Genomic DNA, 21,193 nt, shown 5'->3' with positions numbered 1-21,193 from the left:
TGTTAGTTCTAGTTTAGTGATGGGACAAAATGAGATACTCATAGGTCATTTAACAGTTGAAAAGGAAGATTTAATTGGCCATAACATAGAAAAGATCTCAAAAAAGATATAGCAGTACTTAGCTCAGGCAGACATCCCACCCCATCTCCATATAGAAACTGGTCAGCAGGAGAAGGTATCTTAGGACAACCAAGTCTTAAGAGCCTGAACCCCCCACAGGGGTGGAACTTTTATGCCCAATGGTGACCAGGAAGCCACATCAACATTACCAGAAGCTACCAGGAAGCAGCATAGTATAAGCCAGTCAAGTCCTAGGGACAGGGTTATTGTCTTTTAAGAAGAGGATTAACCTGGTAAGACATTGGTTCTATCACATACCATTTTATGGTGGGCAAGATCCTATGGCTCTTCTAGAAGACCTTCTAGCATTTAAAAGCTTTAAATGCTTTTAAATTACTGGACAATCTTCCTATGGTAAAAATGAAAAAATAAATCAAAAAAAGCAAAACCAAAACAGCCACAGAACAACAATGACAAAGTCACCATACAGAAAAAAAAGAAAAAAAATCCCAAGGAGAACAAAAGCAGAAATCCTAAGATTTTCCTCCTCCTTTCAGAAGGACCAAGTCTTAGGTCTCAACAATCTAATCCATGTGTTGGGAGATACCAAATCAGTTTACAAGGCAAGGTAGTGATCATTAGCAGAAGCAGCAACAGGAACATCAGGGTCACAGAACAAATGAAGACACCTCTAACACAATCAATAATTTTTTATCACACATCAGGATCAGCTGTAGTAAAGTGACTAAGAGGTGGCAGACCCTTTACACAGATTCTGTTCCAGGATCTATGTTGATATTGAAGCTCTCCAAATAAAATCCTCCCCCCAGTACTGCCTTGCTCACCCAACCAAAACATCTCTCTCCCTGAAAACCATATCAGGAGGATGATAGTAAAACTCTGCCCCTTTAGAAGTCTCTGAAGAAAGGTTGCCCCATTTTCCCATGGGAACTAAATAAGGACTCTTCCCTAACCTTTATCCAGAGATTCAGAATAACTACCAAATCAGACTAGGGCGATCCCCTTTCTTCCAAGTAAACAGACATTTGCCATAGCTACATAACTTCCTCACACTCTTAGAAAACAAGACACCTCCCAACAATACTACCCTTTGGTTGCTCCAAGCCTCTTCTGGAAAGAAATTGTCTGAATCATCCCAGAGGAAACAAAGCCTTCCAAATGAGAGAAACTTAAGCTATTTCTCCAGGGCATTATGAAGCCCTTTGAGAAGAGTAAAGGCTCTAAGGTGCAGGATCTCTGCTCCAGGGGAAGAAATAAGGAAGGGTGATTATATCCAAAAGCAATTCATTCTAACCAGGTAAGTCTTCCTGGAGGCCAAAACCAAGAAACTGCTGGGCCAGAGAACCCTTTCTCTTCCTATGGTGGCAATGATTCATCATGGACATGGTTTCTTAGCAACTGGACACCTAACCTGAGCAGTCAGATGCATGATGATGTACCTGATGATCACTAGAGGCAAACTTCTTGCCCTGAGATGGGATAAAAGTGAAATTTTGCCAACTGAGGAACAGGTCGAGAGCCACTTGCATTAGGTGGGTGTTGCAACCGGTACATGGAACCCAAGTGGACTAGAATAGCTCTCTGATCTTTAGTTAGGGGAATCATATGGTCCTGCATCCAGCACAATATTGCATCACCCACCCCAATGTCCAGATTAGCAAATAGAACCACTCCTCAGCTTCTGTAGTTCTCTAACTTGATTGTTTAATTCAGCAGAAAGCAGACTGTGGAGATAAGGGTGGCTGTAGAATTCCTGAAGTACCCAAGATGGGCACTACCTGGGCTCCTAAGTCCTTTAGTCTCTTTGTGCAGTAAGTAATCCACTTGAAGTTGGCTTTGTTTCCTGAAGTTGCTCTGACAAGCTGCGGTTATGATTCCACTGACTTCAGGTCCTCTGAAGGGTCCCCAAAACAAGAATATCAGCTGCATCTGGGCTTCTTGTAAAGTCCTAGATTGGATGTTATTTCCCTTTTGTTTTAATGAATCACTGCTTCATATGGTGTTCTTTTTCAGCTTTGGTAGGGAGTTTCTATGGGGAGATGGGAATAGTTGGAACCTTACACATTACAATCTTTGCAGGAAATCACCTACTTTTTCAATTAAGAACAGAGAACATAAAACTCTACTCAGTAAGTGGTAAAGAATTCATCACCACAGCACCTGGTACAGTGTCCTAAGCACAAAGGTGCTTAAAAAATTCCACCGCTAAGTTTCTCCATATTTTTCTAGGTTGGTCCTCAGACAGTAAATTCAGTCTCTCACTAGGAACATGCTCAAAACCTTTCAAGGTTGGCAGAACCTACCTACCAGAGATTATGCTTCATTGATATAACTTTCAAAAACCTACCATTATCTCCATACTATGGATGAGCCACTAAAGTTGAACTTACATCCAAATTAATTTTTCTTCATATTGAAGTAAGTTAAGGAAGAAAGGGGAAGTATTCCTTTTCCAGCCCCAATTCCCCTGAGCTCCACTTTCAACTGCCTTTTGAGCATTTCTCTTGGAACAGACATCTCATTAGCACCTGAAACTGCTAAATATACCAAACTAAACTTACCATTTTTTCTTCAAGATTGCCCTATTTCCTGTCTTCCTTAGGATAAAATAATGGTACCAAAATTCTCTCAGGCTCTCATCTTCGACATCTCCCATACCTCACATCTAATCAATTACCAAGTTGTATTTGTTGACTTCTGATACTGAATTTAAGCATGCAAACAACTTTGAGTCCCAAAAGCATTTTACATATCTATAGATCTATCTTACTAATATGACAGTGGAAAATTATCAATAAAACAAGAATAGGCTTATGATAAAATAAGAATACTGCCCAAGCAGTGCCTAGGATTCATGAACCTGAACATAGGTTAACAGGATGAGGGTACAGGGCAGCTACTAGGAAGAAAGGTAAGTACTGAGGCTGTCACTTCCAGTAGGTCAGAGAAGGAAGGAAGATGCTTGCAGTAATCAACAATGAATATGCAATGCTCATATTTCATGGCCAAATGACTGTTCATCTGTTTTCAATATGGAGGCTGCTATCCCTTCCAAATGAGAACATAAAGAGACTTAAGGAAAGCCTCTCTATTCTCTAAGATATTAAAAAAAGAATGCTCCAAAAACAAAACAAAACAAATGACAAAAACCAGGAAGGGCTTCAGTGTAAAAATAAAGAAGAAAAACAGAAAGGAATCTTGACCTGTATCAGATTATTAAAGGATTGAATATTAAACAAGAGTAAAAGGGAAGGACCCCTGGAACTGGACATCTGGAGCTAAAAAAACAAAGTTATTTGAAAAGAGGGAGCCTGTACATTCTGAAGAAGTGGCAGCTATTTGTCCTCCAAAGAATGATGCTATGAGTCCATGAGTTGTCAGAAGAGAATTCACGGGTCAGGAGAAGAGAAAATTAGTGGTGGTTAGTGACTGCCTACTGGGGTGTGCTGAAATGAGGCCCCCAAGGCAGAGGTAGAGGCAGAAGCAATGGGACAGGGATGCAGTGGACAGTACCTTGGGCTCTAGCAGCAATGGGAACTGAGACAGATGCTGAATGTAGAGGAAGAAGACTAAAAAGCCGTGCTGGGGCAGCAGAAGAACAGGTAGAAATACTGGTCTCAGCAACACAGACACTGGGGTGAGCAATGGCAAAGAAAGTCCAACGGAGTCATTTGCTTACTATAATATGGAGCTCAATTTCTAGATTGCTCCCCAGGAAGGACTTGGAAAACCAAGAGGTGGCACTGTTAGGAGGCAACTTGTTTTCTGACAAGTGGGAGGAAAAAGTAAAAATCCAGCAAACACAGAATGGGGGGGGAGCAGTCCTTCAGAGGCTTCTTATGGGGCAAAGACTTGGTATTCCCCACCCCGGACCCTCCATGGAACTGTGAGGGAGCAGAAAGTTCTGGATGGTGGGTCACAGAACACTAAGTGAATGGTGGTATAGGACAATTCTTCCTGACTTGTGATGATGATCCTGATCAAACAGGAAAAGTATCATTATATTCATTGTAGTCCTGATGGTTCTTTGTATTGTTCTTGCATTGGTCATTTCTTTACATCAAGAGATCCATTGTGAATTGTAAAGAGTTGGCAACATTCACTACACAAACCGTATTATTTAGATCCAGGATTCAGTCCTTCCAATCGGAACGGCAGGATGAAATCTTGGGTTTCTCTCTGGTCTTGGCTCTCTCATACTCAGAGTCACCCCCTTCAAGGGGCTATTGATCATTGTTTTGTTTTTGCTATTTTCTGATAAGGGTCTGATATCCAAGGTATCCATAAAGAAATAAAGAAAACCAAAAACCATTTGCAAATAAACAAGTGGTCAGGGGAGATAAAGAAAAAATTCTCAAAAAAAGAATTGTAAACTTTTAATAACCAAATGAAAGAATGCTCCAAAACACTAACAAGAGAAACAAATATCAAAACAGTTCTGAGGACTAACATCACACCCAGAAAACTGGCAAAGGTGACAATGGAAATCATTCACGTGTGGCTTCTCCTATCCCCAAGTCAGAGTTGACCTGTAACAACACTAAAGTTAAGCAGAGGAGGAACAGTGATGTCAAACTCAAATAGAAAAGAATCCCTGTGGGCAGCATAATGACTTAAAATACACACACACATACATTAACATTATCTATGTTGTACTGTATTTTATTAAATTTGGGGGGGGGCTAAGCAATGGGGTTAAGTGACTTGCCCAGGGTCACACAGCTAGTATTATGTGTCTGATGCCAAATTTGAACTCAGGTCCTCCTGAATCCAGGGCCGGTGCTCTATCCACTGTGCCACTTAGCTGCCCTGTATTTTATTAATTTTTAAAAATATTTCCCAATTACATTTTAATTTGATTCAGGCAACATTTGGGAATTTTGCCAGCCATTACCGGTGAGTGTGATACCTCTGCTCTAAAAGGCCTTAAGGACTTACCACCAAGTAGTGTGGTGTACTAGAACCTCTATCCTAAACCCTCTTACCCCACCTCAATAAAAAAAAAAAAAACCTAGGCTAGTTTTTCTTTTAAAAATGTCCTTGAGATTTGATTGGCTCAGGGTACTAGAGCTCAGGCCGCTGACATAGCTTTCTGGTCACCTAAGTACAAAAAATAGCATGACATCCAGCCCCTCCCTAAGGCTTCGGACAACAGACCAGAAACAAGAGCTAGAATAGGAACCTGTGTTCAGCTGAAAATCCCGGCCATTCTCCTTCCCTGATCTCAACAGCCTTCTTTTGATATGGCTAAGTAAAATTTCTTTTTTTTAAACCAGTAGATAGATTACAGGAGTCTTAATTTGTTCCAATTTCTGACCTAAAACCTACATATACATAGGCTACAAACCCAGTTAACTTATTTACCTGGCCAAGTTCCAACAGATATCTTCCTGCACTATCTTTGCATCCTTTACCCCTCTTTTCAGTGAATAATGTAATGGCAAGAGCACTATCTTTGGGGTCATAGCCTGCCAAATCAACTCCAATTCTGATGCTTAATACCTCTATGACACTAGATAAGGGGCAAGTTACATGACTTTGAGCCTCAATTTCCTCTTCTAGGGTTCCTTCCAATTCTAGAGTTATGATCTTTTGATTCCCCACAGCCACTAACTACCCTACAGCCTCTCAAGGCTATATCAAACAGGCTCCTAACCTTGCAGCTTCCAGTTTGTCTAATGCCACATTTAGAGTAATCAGAGTACTATACAGTTCCAGTACATTAATCCCCTGTGTTGTTGTCTTTGCTGCTGTTAGGTCGTTTTAATAGTGTCCAGCTCTTCATGACCCCAATGGGGTTTTCTTGGCAAAGATACTGGAATGGTCTGCCATTTCCTTCTCTAGCTCATTTTACAGATGAAGCAAACAAGGTTGAGTGACTTGCCCAAAGTCACACAGCTAGTAAGTATCTGAGGCTGAATTTGAACTTAGGTGTTCCTAACTCCAGGCCTGCCATTCTATCTATCCACTGTGCCACCTAGCTGCCCAAATTCCTGGATTAATGCATAATAAACCTGGAAAAATTGTCTGGAGCCCACTTATGAAGAGCTCAAAATGTTTAACAGAGAAGCTTATATTTTATTCTAGAGATAAGGAGCCATTCAAGTTTTCTGAGTTGACAAGTGACATAGATCTGTGCTGTAGTAATATCACTGGAAGCTCTGTGAAGGATAGATTGGACAGGTGGAGACCTGAGGTAGGGGGCAGATGCAAGAGATGTGTTAATCCCCTTCACAAATTCTATAGTGTAGCCAAAATATCCAGCCTTCTTTTGCCTTACATAAGATGTTCTCTCTTAAGACAGAAGAGCACTCATGCTTCTTAGAATCTCTCATTTTTCTTTAAAGTTCAATTCAAATGACAGCTTTTGTGGGAGGCCTTTTCTGATTCTGCATTGCTAGTGTCTCATTCTACCCTGAAATTACTCTGTATATATTTTGCACATCCTTTTATGTGTACATGCTATTTCGCCCAACAGAACATAAGCTCCTTGAGGACAAGCCTGACACATAGTAGGTGCTTAACAAACATTTACTGGTAGATCTCCCCAATGCCTAGCATAGTACCTTACACATAGCTAAACTGAAACAAAAAATAATCAGGGAAAAGATATATACAGAGAAAGGTAGATACCATTAACACAGCATCACAGAATTTCAGAACTTGGAAATATTAGAGATCATCAAGCCCTACCTTTTACAGATATAGCAAGTGAGAAAAACAGAAGCTGAGTGACTTACCTAGGGCCACAAAGCTAAAGAGCAAGTACCAAAACTGAAATCTTCTGACTTTTCATCCAATACTCTTACAAATAAATCGCCCTTCACAGAATATTGGTCCAAATACAGATCACACACTTTCCCTTGAAAATCTCACTTGTACAAAACCTATGGCCTATACTTAGTGTTTATTTTTCAGTCTTTACCTATATTTATATTTTCTTTTGAAAGAAATTTCAGGGGCAGCTAAGTGGTGCAGTGGATAGAGCACCGGCCCTGGAGTCAGAAGGACCCCAACTTCAAAACCAACCTCAGACCAAATACTCAACATTTACTAGCTATGTGATCCTAGGCAAGTCACTTAGCCCCAATTGCCTTAAAAAAAATTTTCTTTAAATAAAATGAAATGAAAGAAATTTCACTTGGAGCCAGCAGTCTTATCATATGGCTAATATAGTAACTATTCAAAGGAAAACAACTATTACTACCCAATCTGACAAGAGAACCACTAACTCTCATATATCTACAAATGCCTCCAGATAGACAAAGGTAGAAAAAAACAGAGGTAGAAGATGGGAACGAAGTTCAGTAAGTTTTGTGATATATGAAACATAGGTTAGTGGAAAAGAAACTTTATAACTATTTGGTACTGATTTAAAAATGCTTAAAGTAAATCAGTAGAAAAGACAATATAAGACCTAGAAGTAAATGAACACAGTAGCCCAGTGTTCGATAAACTCAAGAACACTACTGACAGGAGTCCCTACTGGACAGGACTCTGAGAAAACTAAAAAGTAGTGTTGCAGGAATTAGGCTCATATGCCCAGCATCTTATATCACATACCTCCACATAAGCTTCAAATGAATACCTGACCTAAATGTAAAAACGGTACATTATAAAAATTAAAGCAGACTACCTTTCCAGGCTGATTACACACTACTCCTCTCATAAACTATGTTCCATTCAAACTGACCTATTTACTGTTTCCCCATACACAATATCCTGCCACCTTCATGTTTTTGCACAACTATCCTTTCTGCCTACAGATATTACAATGCCTAGCTCTTTTCTCAAATGCAACCTCCTTCAGGAGGCTTCTCCTGATTCTAGCTGTCCTCATAATTATCTCTATCCAACACCCCACTCCAATCACTGTATTTTTGTTTAGTGCACCTGGTACACTCATATCCATGAACATACATCCTCCAAATAGAATGTAAAGCTCCTTAAAGGCAAGGAACTACAGCCCCAGCACTTAATACATACTTGTATTTGTATCCCTACCAGAGCACCTGGAACATAAAAGGAATTTGACTGACATCAAGGAAATGCTCCAAATCATTAAAGAGAAGGGGCAAATTAAAACAACCTGAAGTTTCATCTCATACCCAAATTGGCAATCAATTAAAAGCAATTATTAAAAGCTTACTATGTGCTAGGCATTGTACTAGGTGCTAGAGATATAAAAACAAAAATGAAACAGTCCCTTAAGCATGCACACTTAAGTACATGCAAGATAAACAGAAGGTAATAGGGGCAGAGAAGGTACTAGTGGCTAGGGGAATGTGGAACGAAGGAGATGAAAGAAAGCTTCATAAAGAAGACAGATTCTGACCTGAGTTTTGAAGGTATTCTAAGATGAAGAAATGAGTAAAGAATATACTCCAGGCATTGGTAAGGAGGGGGGAGTGGGGTTGAAAACACACAGAGATGGAATGTCACATATGAGGCACAGCCAATTTCACTGGCTTATATAGAGTGTGTCAAGTCAGTCAACATGCATTTATTAAGCACATTCAACGTGCCCCAGACACTATGCTAAGTGCTGAGAATACAAAGAAAGGTGGGGGGGGGGGGGGGAATAGTCCATGCCTCTCAAGGTGCTCTAAGTCTATACTGACAGTAAATGGGCCTCATCACCTTTCTCGAGCTGATGAAAGTGCTCCAGAAAGTGAAATGGTGGTTCTACACTCTTAAGAGGCCATAGCACTTTGGGGCTGACCCCAGGGTTGTGGCACACAGGCAGCATTTGTCCCAGTCAAGATTGTTGGAAATTTGGTTCCTGCATCCATCTCCAAGAAGGAAGAACTGGAAAGATCTTTCCTGCAGATCAACTGAGAATCCTGTGAATTGCCTACTATGCGCAGAGCCCTGTGCTGAGGGAAATTGAAAATCAGACCTAGTCTGTGTCCTTATATAGTTGACAGTCTGGCAAGTGGTTGGAGCGGGGGAGCGAGGCAAAAGAAATAAGTGCAGACTGAGATATGGGACCCCATCACCGTGCCCCGGGCCCACTTCATCCAGTTCATGAAAATGGAAAAAGTTGCTGCCAGCAAGTACCACCGGCCTACAGTCAAGCAGTTTCACGATTCCAAAATCAAGTTCCCTCTGCCCCACAAAAGTTCTGCATTGCCAGCACAAACCACGTTTTACTACCAAGAGGCCGACACCTTCTAAGTGCAGACACAAGGAGGCACCTGTTTTATTTGATCTATTTAAATAAATTTCTCAATTGGAAACCGCCCCCCCCCAAAAAAGTACTCAAAGTCTAATGTGAGACAAAATGCAAACAACTATGGACAACAGATATAGAAATATACAGTATAAACTGGAGATTATCTTGGAGGGAAGGCTCTAAGATTAAGGACGACTGTGAAGGACCTCTTGCAGGATGAACGACTTGAGCTGATACTTGAAGGAAGACAGGAAAGTGAAGAGGCAGAGATGAGGAGGGAGAGAGGTCCAACAACCTCCTATTTGGTTCCTCTACCTCAGGCCTCTCCCACTTCAATCAACAAGGTGATTTCTGAAGTAGAGATGTGACCATGTTACCCTCACACATAAAAATTCCAGAGATCCCCTATTACCTCTAGGATTAAATAAAAACACTTCAGTTTGGCATCTGAAGCTTTTTGTAAGATAGCTCTTTCCTACCCTTCCAGTCTACTTAGATATTAACTCTCTCCACACTCTATGGTCCAAACATACTAGACTATTTATATGTTCCTCATATATGATGTTCCATCTCCTGTCTGCCTTTTCACTGGCTGTCCCATCATGCCTGGAAAGCTCTTTGCTTTCACCTCAAACTCTTGAAATCTCTGATTTCCTTCAAATCCTACTCTCTGCAAGAGGCCTTTCCAAGCTTTCCTTACCCTCTACTGTTATCCAGAAATACTTTGTGTACATATGCTGTAAGATACTTACAGATGTACAAATATGAAGAATTCAGAGAAACTTGGGAGATTATCTGATACAGAATAAAGAAAATAGAATGAAGAGAAAAATATAAGCAATGACTACAAAAATACAAATGAAACACTAAAAAAGCAGCTAAATTGGGGGCAGCTAGGTGGTGCAGTGCACAGAGCACCAGCCCCAGAGTCAGGAGGTCCTGAGTTCAAATCCAGCCTCACTCACATAACACTCACTAACCATGTGACTCTGGGCAAGTCACTTAACTCCAATTGCCTCACCAAAAAAAAAAAAGCAGCTAAATTGATTAATAACCAATCTTGGTCCTAGAGAAGAAATAATAAATCTCCTTCCAGTCTAGAAACACAGAGAATGCTACACATTCTCTCAGACATGGTCCATGTGTCCATTTGTTTTGCTTAACTCTTTCTCTTTGTTGGAAGAAAGGGCTCTATGTGAAGTGGGAGTATTGAAAACCGACAATAATGCCAAAAATCATCAACAAACTTACACACACACACACTCAACTCAGACATTTACCTACAAGCCAAGCACTAATGCCAATCTCAAACTGACTTCTTCCTTAATAAATATAGCTCATTCCTAGGAACATTACTGAAATGACACCACCAGTTTACAGAAAAACAGAATTCAATTTTTTTTAAAGTGGATAGTGGCTGTACAGAGAAGCAGGCAGGCAAGACCTAGGATCCTCAGGAGATGAAAAGTTTGCTTACAATTCTTCAAGAAGTTAGGAATGCAAAAGTGGAGAAAGTTATGCTTTAAACTCCCATCCATAAAAAATGCTTCAAAAGGACCCTATGGGAACAATAGACTCATGCTGAGCAAAATGAAATATAACAGAGATCTCCAAGAAAACATAAGATCAAAACACTCAAGCAAACAACTTATTAAAAGTAACCTTTTTTTGTAAAAGAAATCAAAGCTTGATTAATGAAGTTTTTTTAAAGGGATAAAAGAAAAAAAAGCATGAAGACAAGGAAAAAGAAAGCAATATAACTTATTTAATTAATAAAAGTTACACAAAATAGAGACCATTTTTTAAGTCACCAAGGTGCAGTGGACAGAATGCTAGACAGATAGAATAAGGAAGACCTAGGTTCAAATCCCACTCCAAACATTTATTAGTTGCATGACCTAGTAGGACAATTCACTTAACCTCTCTGGGCTCATTTCTTCATCTGTAAAATGAGTGGTGTTGGCCTCAAGCACCTCTAAGGGTCCTTTTTTCCAGCTCTAAACCTAAGATCCTATGATGGAAGGAAAGGTGGAAAGTGAGGTTGTCAAAATTAATGTCAGGAAATATCAGTTTGGGATAAATGCACAACTTTCCCACACGGAGAACTGAAATTCCCCCAGGGTATCAGTGCTTAGATAGATCTTATCTGAAATTTTTACTAATATGCAGCTAAAATTAAACTTTTCAAGGAAGCAATAGATCTTTGGATGTTGTCAGAATAGGCAGAAAAATGGAAAATGAGTTTCACAGCAGGGAAAGCAAGGAAAATAATGCAAATTCCATTTATTAAGACGGTGGTTTCCAAACTATCAACTGTAATCCAAGAAAGGTATCTAAGAGTCATTGTAGAGTGCTTCCTGAAGTTCCAGTGTGCTACTGCAGCCAAAAAGGCTAACAGTAAAATAAGGGGGTGGGGAATTTGGACTAGATGATCTCTAAGTTCACTTCCAGTTCCAATATTCTTTGATTTTGGATTCTCAAAAGATAATAGAAAAAAGAGCACGGGTACTGACAGATACTAAAGTGTTGCCAAAGGACACAAGGATTAGGGAAGAATGGTCTCTCCAAACTTTTGGGGTTGGCATAAGGGAAATCAAACATTTCCTCCCATAAACTATTCTCTGGTACCACAATTTAAGGAAAGGAGTTGTCTTTTGTATATTTTGGAGTAACTTATTTGTTGGGTTGAATCATTCTGATTTTTGAGGTGATGCAAACACTACAGTATTTGTCTGTTTGTATTTATCTGGAGGGGGAGGAGATAGAAAGTGATTAGATAGGAAGTGGGAGGAAGGACCAAAAGTCATGCCATCAAGTCACTCTCGTATTGGCTGAGAGAGATCCAGGGAATATATAATGGGCAAAAGAGCTTGATCCAGCACACCCAAGTGAGGAACCTCAAAATCATCTTGGGAGCATTCTAGTAGCAAAGATAATACTCTTTTATGCAGCCATGAGAGAGCCAGCCACGGCAGCGTGACATTACCAGGCCAGAAGAGGGTTACTGGCCAAATGGCTGGGAGGATTTTATTTAAGGCTTAGGTTAAAAAGTTTAGGTGTCACTCAGTCTGAAATTAATATATTTCTAATTACCTTGTCCTGGAATCATTTGTGAATTCCCATGTTCTCTTTTCCCTTGTAAACAAATCCTTAAAAAAAGTCACATGATCAAGTGGAAACAGGATAAAAAGAGAAAAAGAAGCTGATGTAAAAGAGAGAACAATTGGTTCTTGGTGGCAACACCTTAATAACGACAAATAAGGGATCAGCTGCAGCAGATCTATGAACCCAAATGACCAACCTTTGCTTCAGTGACCCAGGAAGGTACAAAAAAGTGGCACAGTGCCTTTAGTGAGGGTTCGTGACCTGGAAGATTTAGAATGTGGTAAAAAGTAAATGCCCTAAGGTTCAATAAAAAGTCTGGATCAGTTAAGCCTAAGGCTCAAGGTTGGATCCCTGAACACCATGATCAGAGACCGAATACTGGACTGGATGTATTACCACAAATCTGACCCAAGCACTATCATATTGCACATGGCATACCGTTATAGCTACTGACTAAGAAGTTGAATCAGTAGACATCTCTTGCAACAGTCAGCTTATCAAATCACCTCATCCTAGCCTAAATTTATTTTTGTATCTGAGTACAATATTTAGAAAAGCTTTATGCTACTGTAACTATAGTTGTCACTAACTACACTCTAGCAGCCAACATGTCTGTCATATATTCTTTTAAACCTTCTTGTTAAAACAAAAATATTCTAAGTTGTTATTTATTTTTGAAAGTTCCCTAATTTGACTTCAATTTTCCCCCAGAGTTTAAGTCAGAAATTAGAATGGAAGAAAGCTAATCAGACTGACTCTAACTGAAGCAGCTGATCATTCAATCTAGTGAGAAAGGTATGGCAACCAAGGATGGAGTCCCAGCTCCACTTTCAGGTTCGAATTCAATTCAATTCAATAAATATTTATTAAGTGCCTACTACGTGCCAGGCACAGTGTTAAGCACTGAGGATACAAAAAGAGGGAAAAGAGGAGCCCTGCCCTCAAGGAGTTTACAATATAATGGGGGAGACAACATGCAAACAAATACATACAAAGCAAACTACAAACAGGATAAACAGGAAATAATACAGGGAAGGCAACAGAATTAAGGGGGACTGGGGGAAGGCTTCCTGTCCGTGGTGGGATTTTTGCTGGGACTTAAAGGTATAAACAGAATACATGTCAAAGTGCTTTGGAAGAGTCACTGAATTGCAAAATAGTATCATCATTCAATTACATACTTGGGAAAAAGAATAAGTAACCTGCAGCTTAGCACAGTGGGAAGAGCACTAGCCCTGGAGTCAAAGGACCTAGGCCAAATTCTACCTCTGATACTACCTGTGTCTCCTTGGGCAAATCACTTAACCTCCCTGGACCTTAGTTTTCTCATCTGTAAAAACTGGACTTAGACAGCCTGAGGTCCCTTCTAACTCTAGGAAAAAAATACGGGTGCTATGTCAATGCTTCATTTGTCACCCTCCAGAAGCAACCTGAAAACAGCTGGGTGACATTTAACGGACCCCAAGGCCTCCCCCTAAGGAAGGGCGAGCACGGGCGAGGGGTGGCATAGCCACATCCGCGTCCCCACCCTCTAAGTCCAGCCGGAGCCCCGGTGCCCGCCGTGCCACGTCCCGGATAGTCCCCGGCGCGCGGCCCTCCCGCACCGTCTTCCCCGCCCGGGCCGCCATCTCCCGAGCGGGGTGCGGAGCACGGGGTGGGCGCGGCCACTCCCGCAGCGCGGGCGCAGGGCTGACTGACTGACAGCGCCAAGCCGGCCCGGGCGCGGCCCCTGCAGGTGAGCTCGATGGGCCGGCGGCCCAAGGGAGCTCAGCGCAGCCCGGCCCGGCCCGGCCCCGCCCGAAGTCCCGAGGCCGCAGGCCGGCTGAAATGGAATTTAGCCGGGACCCAAACACCCCGGCCCAGCCCGGGCCCTTCCGGTCCCTTCGGCGCGTCAGTCTCACCTGGACAGTGTCAAACGGACATGTTTGCGGACCAGCCAGGACCGGACCGGACCCACTCCTCAGCTCCTCGATTCCGCCTCCTCTCCAGCCTTCCCCAGCGAGCTCGCTCTCGCGCTCGCGCTCCCCCGCGCTCGCGCTCGCCCTCTTTTCCTCCTCCCCAGTGCCGCGTCACGCGCAGCACCGACCTCCGCGCGCGATACTTCTGGCGGGCGGGGCCGTCACAAGCCTCTCTGTGACGCAAGGCGGAGTGGGGGGTGTGGGTTCGGAGCGTCCCGGCTCCCCGTACCGAAGGGAGGAGGGGAAGGATGGCGTCATGGGGAGGGGAGGAAGAAGGTGAGGGGCTGGCCAGCCGGGGCGTTCTCTTCCTTAGCCACGCAGGAGTGGGAGAGCGTGGCGGAGTTCTTGCGCAAGCGCGGAGGGTCGCCGCACAGATCTAAGCGCAGGAGCCCCGCCCCGTTCCTCCGCCCTTTGCCGCGGTTCCTGGGGAAGAGTTGGCCCCCCGCTGCGTGGGCACGGTGAACGAGCTCGGTCCTCCCTCCTGGCTCACCTGCTATGTAACCTTGACAAAGCCCTTTTCAAGTCCCCGGCCTCAGTTCCCTCATCTGTAAAAGGAGGGAGTTATCCTAGAATCTAGATCAGTGGTTCTTCAACTTTTTTTTTAATCTTAAAACCTCTTTACGCTCTTAAAAATTACTGGGGATATCCCCCCCAAAAAAATAGAGCTTTTGTTTATGTGAATTATTTATTTATGATATTTACCGTATTCGAAATTAAGACGTCTTTGTATTGTTATGAAAATAGGATCTATGGGACCCGCAGGAACCACGCTACGAGAACCGCTGGACCGTATGGCCCTTTACAGCTGCCCACGGCTGGGGAACCCGTGAAGTTTGGATTCCGTCAAAGGGCCGCACTTGAGGACCTAGAGGGCCCCGTGCAGCCTCGAGGCCGCAGTTTCCCCACTCCTGAGCTAGCCCGTTCTGTGTAGGGTTTCCTTGTCCTGCAAATCACAGAAGCCTAAAAGTGCACCCCGCCTGTCACCCAAAAACTCTCTTCTTCATGCTGCGTTCTTTTATAGTTTCTTTTCACTTTCAAAGCGGCCCTTGAAGCTAATTTTAACCTGATTTAGAAAAGCTGGAGAGGACGAACAGAGGGACTCGATTTATCCGTGCAATGGGATTATTAGAATGAGAGAAATGGATGCAAGGGACATTTCAAAGGAAGACAGCAGCAGAATGTGGTTACTATTTAGATGTAAGGAATAATGGGCATTTAACAAAAAGGGAAGAAAATGGGTGTGGGAGAAAAGAAGGCATTTAGGAGCAAAGAGGACTTGGGCCTTAAAGATGTTTCCCTCCATCAAACCCAAGGTAAAATACTTTTACGAGACTAATGTGTAAATTAAGCTATTTAACTAGAAAACACTATCAGAGGAACAGTTTTCATTATAAGTGCTGATATCTATAATATCCATGAAATTTTGCAGAGGACTGCCTTGCTTCTAGGCTTGACAATGATTTATAACATCCATAATCTGTCTCAACTCCTGAAAAATGTCTAGCTTGTCCTATCTTCCTAAGATAGGTTGTAACCTATCCAGAGCAGTGGGGAATCTTGTAATTTCACTATGCAAAATATTAGCTTCCAATATAGTAGGTACAAAATAAATTAAATGAATCAGTGAATTAGCTGTCACTTTTCAGTAGGACAGGCCAATAAAAAAATAAAGCAGGATTTGTTAAATGCCTACTTCATTTCTGGCTGTATAGTTAGATGCAGGAGTGGGACTCCTTGACCCAAAAGAACTTACACACCTGGCAGGAAAGATAATAGTTAATATGAAATAACAAGAAGGAGATAATGCAAGGCAGCATATAATCAAGTACTCTACGTACTATCGGAGTTAAAAAAAAAAGAGAAAGAGAGAGAGACATTAAGATAGGCTATGGTGGCTAGGAAAAAAAAGTTATCATAGAGGAAGTGAAATATGCCCTTTACTACCAGACCAGCAAGCTGAGCTGTCAGTTATTCCCTGACCATCTGATTAAGTGCTCAAGTCTGCTTCCCCAACCCCCCTGTGTGGAAGTTATCTGGAAACCACTCTCTCCCCCTCAGAGTCTGTCTTTCTCTTTTAAGAGCAGTAGACTTTTAGGGCAAAGGGGGAAAAAAAATTACTTCACTTCACTGGTCCTCTTTGGGCCTCAGTTTGTTCATCATGCAGCTAAAAGAGACTCTAGTCCAACCTCCACATTTTATACATGAGGAACCTTGGGCTTTGTTCTAATTCCAGTCCTCTTTCCTCTGGACCACACAGAAGATAGTACTAGTATGTGGCAGGGGAAGCAATAGATAAGAATGAGTTTGGTGTGTCCTCTGGGACAGTGAGATCAGGTTGACTGGATGGAATTCAAGATTAGATATGAGAGAGGAAGGGTACAGCAAGATTATGGGGACTTTTGAATGACAGAAAAAGGAAGGAGTCCAATGATGACTCCAAGGTTTTAAATCTGGGTGACACAACAGTGACTCATTGACAAGAAATCAGGAAGCTGAATGGGATAACTTGTCTGGGTGGGAGATAATGAGTTTAATTGGGGACATAGAATTTACAGCTGTAATGAACCTTAAGGTCTGAGCCAACCCCCTAATTCTATAGAAGAAGAAACTGAGACTTTGAGAGACATTACCTTGCCAAGGCCACACAGCTGATAAGTAGCAAAGCCAGTTATCAGAAAAGACTGAATTTGAGTAGAGAGAGCAGAACATCTATTAGACAACTATTGATTATAGGACTGTAGATGAAAGATAAGAACTAGAAAAAGAAATTCAGCTTACTAGCTGTGTGACCCTGGGCAAGTCACTTAACCCCTATTGCAACAAAACAACACAATAAAAAATAACAACAAAAAAAAACCTTCAAGAAAAAGAGATTCAGGGGCAGCCAGGTGGCACAGTGGATACAGCACCGGCCCTGAAGTCAGGAGGACCTGAGTTCAAATCCAGCCTCAGACCAAACACCTGACACTTACTAGCTGTGTGACCACAGGCAAGTCACTTAACTCCAACTGCCTAAAAAAGAAAAAAAAAGAAATTCAGGAGTCATCCACTTGGAAGTGACATGCAGAAGTTACACTGAACTACTGAAGATGAGCATGCATCATTCACAAGTTCATGGAAATTTGGCCACCTCCATATTGTGATGGGTGAAATCTGAAATAACAGAGGAAACAAAAGTTCAAGGTTTCAAGCATATTGATTTATTGAGCAATACATGCCTCCATGGAACCAGGCCTCCTCAGCTTGGCACTGGACCCCGAATACAGGGGGAGACATCTTTATGCATTAAAAGAAAACAACAGGATACAAGCCAGGATACAAGATTAGATAATCTGATTTCTAACTGAAGGAAAGATCAAAGGCTTCTGAGTTGGGAGGGGTAGAATGAACAGGTGCAATTCCCTGAAATCAGAGAAAAAAGAGGTGTCCCACTCCCCCCCAAGTGTCTGTATTCAATCAAAGGAACCAGAGAACAGTAACTGATTGCCCAGTACAGGCCAGTTTTCAGTTAAGACACGTGGGTTGCTTAAGATGAAGAATTGTGAGAAAACTCCTTGATCAATCCTTGGATCTGACTTGGTTTCTGATCAGCATGACCTAGGTCCTTAGTTAAAGGTCTCTAAGCCAGCCACAGGCAGGGGTAGTCCAGCTTCCTAACCATGCAGAGCTAATTTCAAACAATGAAGTAATGTTTTCTCACCATTCTCATAATTGAATAAAATTTTCTCACAAGACAGAAATTGGACTAGATCCATAATTGAATAGAAAGGAAGCTAAGGTAGATCCAGAATTGTGTCACAAGATGGAGTCAGTTTGGTTCACTCAATTCCCACAATTCTCCTCCTCTGATTCCTGGGGGAGGGGGCTGGCACCCTCCCCTATGAATCATTTATCTATAAGCCAAATCTATAAAGTTTTCCATATATACATAATCAGAATTATATAAGTCAGGCTACAGATCAGACTACAAAGAGGGCTCACGATGGACTAATTTTTGAAAGGAGAGATTTGCATCATTGACATGACTTCAGCAGATCTAAACACCATGAAATAAAAGGCCAAAGTAATACAATAATGATTGTCAATATTAAATAATACCCTTTTCTTGTATCCTAGTAATCCACTTCCAATGTCCATTTAAGCATCATATATTGTCTTAAGTCCCAGTTTTCCCATGTAGTCATCTGATCCCTGGAAATGTCTTCTGGACATTCTGGAGTAGGCCTCATTTTCAGAACAGTTCTGAAGAAGGCTCTGCTTCTCTTGTTCTAAATCCCTTGTAGAGATTCCTAGCTAATTCTGCTAAAATCTGTCAGTAACAAGACTGGAAAAGACAACTAGGTGGCTCAAACTAGGCCTACAGTTATGAAGACCTGAGTTGAACTGCAGCCTCAGACACTTCACAAGTCACTTAGCTTCTGTTTGCTTTAATCCACTGGAGAAGGAAATGGCAAGCCACTCTAGTATCTTTGCCAAGAAAATCCCATGGAAAGAGTGTGGTTCACAGGGTCATGAAGAGTTGGACACAACTGAATGACCGAACAACAAACGAGACTACAATATACAATATATATGACCACCGTAATACAATTTAGTACAATCTCTTAAACTTGATTTTCCAATAACTAGTTCATATGGTGAAAACCAGCTCAAGTCTTATGGTTCTGATCTTATTAACCACAGAGCTATGAGAAGGACATCAAATTAGAAACCATAATTCACCTGAGTTTTTAGAGAATTTCAGTTTTTTATATAACCACTTGCTGTTTCTAATCTTTAAACCCTATACCTGATATAAGAATCTTTTTTTTTGGAGGAGGGTTTCCAATTGAGAAATTTATTTAAACAGATCAAATAAAGCAGGTACCTCCTTCTCTCTGCACTTAGAAGAATGTATTGGGCCTCTTGGTAGTAAAGCATGGTTTGTGCTGGCCATGCAGAACTCTCTGGGACAGAGGGAACTTGATTTTGGAGTCATGAAACTGCTTGACTGCAGTCCAGGTAGCACTTGCTGGCAGGAATTTCTTCCACTTTCATGATCTGGGTAGAGTGGGCCCAGGCACTGTGACGGGCTCCCATATCTAGATAGGACTGAGTGATAGCACTAGCAGTGATCAGGTCCCTGTACTCCCTGTACATGTTGTGGGTTCCACTCCTGGAATTGTAGTGCAGCCAGATGCCAAAGTTTTTCACCCCAAGAAGGGACTTTTCAAAGACCTGTCCACAATATACAATGTCTCCAGGAGACTTTTTCATCTTTTCAGCTGGGAAACAAAGTACCAGAATCAGGACTTTGCTACAACATGATTAGGAGCAAAGATCCGCAGCTGATAAAGAGGCAGCACTGGACTCTTGGGAGTAGGCAGGCAGTGTCCAACTGCCTTATATTCTCTCATGGTGCTGCCACCTCATTCCCTGCCAACCTGCAAAAGGAAGTAATGCTCTCCTGATATAAGAATCTTAAATACATCATGAGTGTCTAACTTGTAAAATGAACACTTCTGTCTTTTAAAATTATCAGACAAATACTTTAAAACAAGAAAGTAATTTCACCTTCTTTACAATTATCAATGCAATTTTACATGCAAAAATCCTTAATCCAATTTTGAAAACTTAATTACTAAAACATAATCAAAGCCTGAATTTCCATACCAGACATTTAGAAGCCAATCATATACATATGTGTGTGTGTGTGTGTGTGTGTGTGTGTGTGTGTAGTTCTTAGAGAAAACAGTCTAATCCTGTTGCTTTCTCAAATTTTACTATCCCATTTAATTAGAAAACTTTTACATTATCTCTTTGTCTTATTACTTTGTCTAATCCCCCCTTCCCCCCTGCCCAGGAGGATATCATCCCTATATTATAATTTGACCACAAATACTGATTATAATTGCAAGTTTTTTTATACTAGCATTCTGTTCATAATTTAGAAATATTCCAGTATAATCTATTATTTAGTGGATTTAGTATTATATTTATAAAACTTCTACTGCTCACCTGCCCTGATTATAGAAAAGTAGGGACATAGTTATAACAATGTCAAGATTCATCCTCTCAAGCTTGTAGACTGCCCTGACACGTATCATAACATGGGAAAAGTTCCCTTAGCTGTGTTTGATTCCAAACAGTAGTCATATCTGACAGCCAATCATGTAGTAAAGTTCCACATTTTGCGGAGTATCAAAAACCAGGCTCAGGTGGGGAAATTTCCTGTTTAGAAAGGAAATAGCACAGTGGGGAAACTGAGTCAAGAGGCTTTTATCTTAGGCCACATGAAGGTTCTCCCCTCAACTTTACCCAGGGACAGACATCCACCTGTAGCTATTCTCAGACTGCAGTACATGACTTTTTCTACTATTGGCTTCTGTAACCAAAAACTCAAAACACTATCAAATTATAGTCCTAAGAGGTTTTACCTCAAATAGCAAAACTTCACTAATCACAGCTTGTGGTTTGGATATTATTAATTTTCTCATGTTTCCCTATCCTTTATAAATCAAAACTAACCACATTCTGGGGTTTCAAACATAGAACAAATACCTGACTCATATTAGTGTATTGAAGTTATATCTTTAAACCGCCCTATATATTTGCATTATTTTTATAAATGGTAGCCAAAATTTTTCAAATGAAAACTCCTGATTGTAGTAAACTTGTAAATTCCCCTCCTTTAACAAGAAATGGGAAAGGGGATCCTATTTTCTCAACTGTAGATCCTCAAACTTCAGTATTTTGGATTTTGCAACATAAAGTCAGTAAGTTTGATAAGATCTCGTGACCCTGCCTGCATACAAAGTCTCAAGGGTCCTCACAGACAAGAATATCTTAAAGGGTCTATGCAGCTTTTTACCCAAACAGTAAATTTTTGTTATTA

General features: G+C 41.4%; 1 protein-coding gene, 1 non-coding gene and 1 pseudogene across 7 annotated transcripts in view; 1 reads left to right on the top strand and 2 right to left on the bottom strand.

Annotated features, from left to right (window-relative positions):
• NDEL1 (nudE neurodevelopment protein 1 like 1) overlaps positions 1 to 14,639 on the bottom strand; it is a 103,217-nt gene extending 88,578 nt beyond the window's left edge. For 3 of the 6 annotated variants that reach the window (XM_078155671.1, XM_020966435.2, XM_020966438.2), the window contains exon 1: positions 14,263 to 14,636. The gene's annotated coding sequence lies outside the window, so the exon portion shown is untranslated. Of the gene's footprint in view, positions 1 to 378; positions 470 to 14,262 lie in introns of all 6 variants that reach the window. The other 3 variants (XM_078155672.1, XM_020966436.2, XM_020966437.2) reach the window with 2 other exon arrangements.
• On the top strand, positions 8,688 to 8,774 carry LOC144458080 (small nucleolar RNA SNORA68). The gene has a single exon (XR_013487632.1). It is a non-coding gene; the product is annotated as a small nucleolar RNA SNORA68 (small nucleolar RNA).
• Positions 14,640 to 19,202: 4,563 nt separating the features above from the next.
• Positions 19,203 to 19,715, bottom strand: LOC110194208 (large ribosomal subunit protein eL20 pseudogene; annotated as a pseudogene).
• Between the last annotated feature and the right edge of the window lie 1,478 nt (positions 19,716 to 21,193).

This window comes from Phascolarctos cinereus, unplaced genomic scaffold (genome assembly GCF_003287225.1).
Source record: "Phascolarctos cinereus isolate Bilbo 61053 unplaced genomic scaffold, phaCin_HiC Scaffold_5;HRSCAF=322, whole genome shotgun sequence".
NCBI classification, from domain to species: domain Eukaryota; kingdom Metazoa; phylum Chordata; class Mammalia; order Diprotodontia; family Phascolarctidae; genus Phascolarctos; species Phascolarctos cinereus.
Note: the sequence above shows the minus strand (reverse complement) of the source record. Positions and strands in the feature narration are given on the sequence as shown.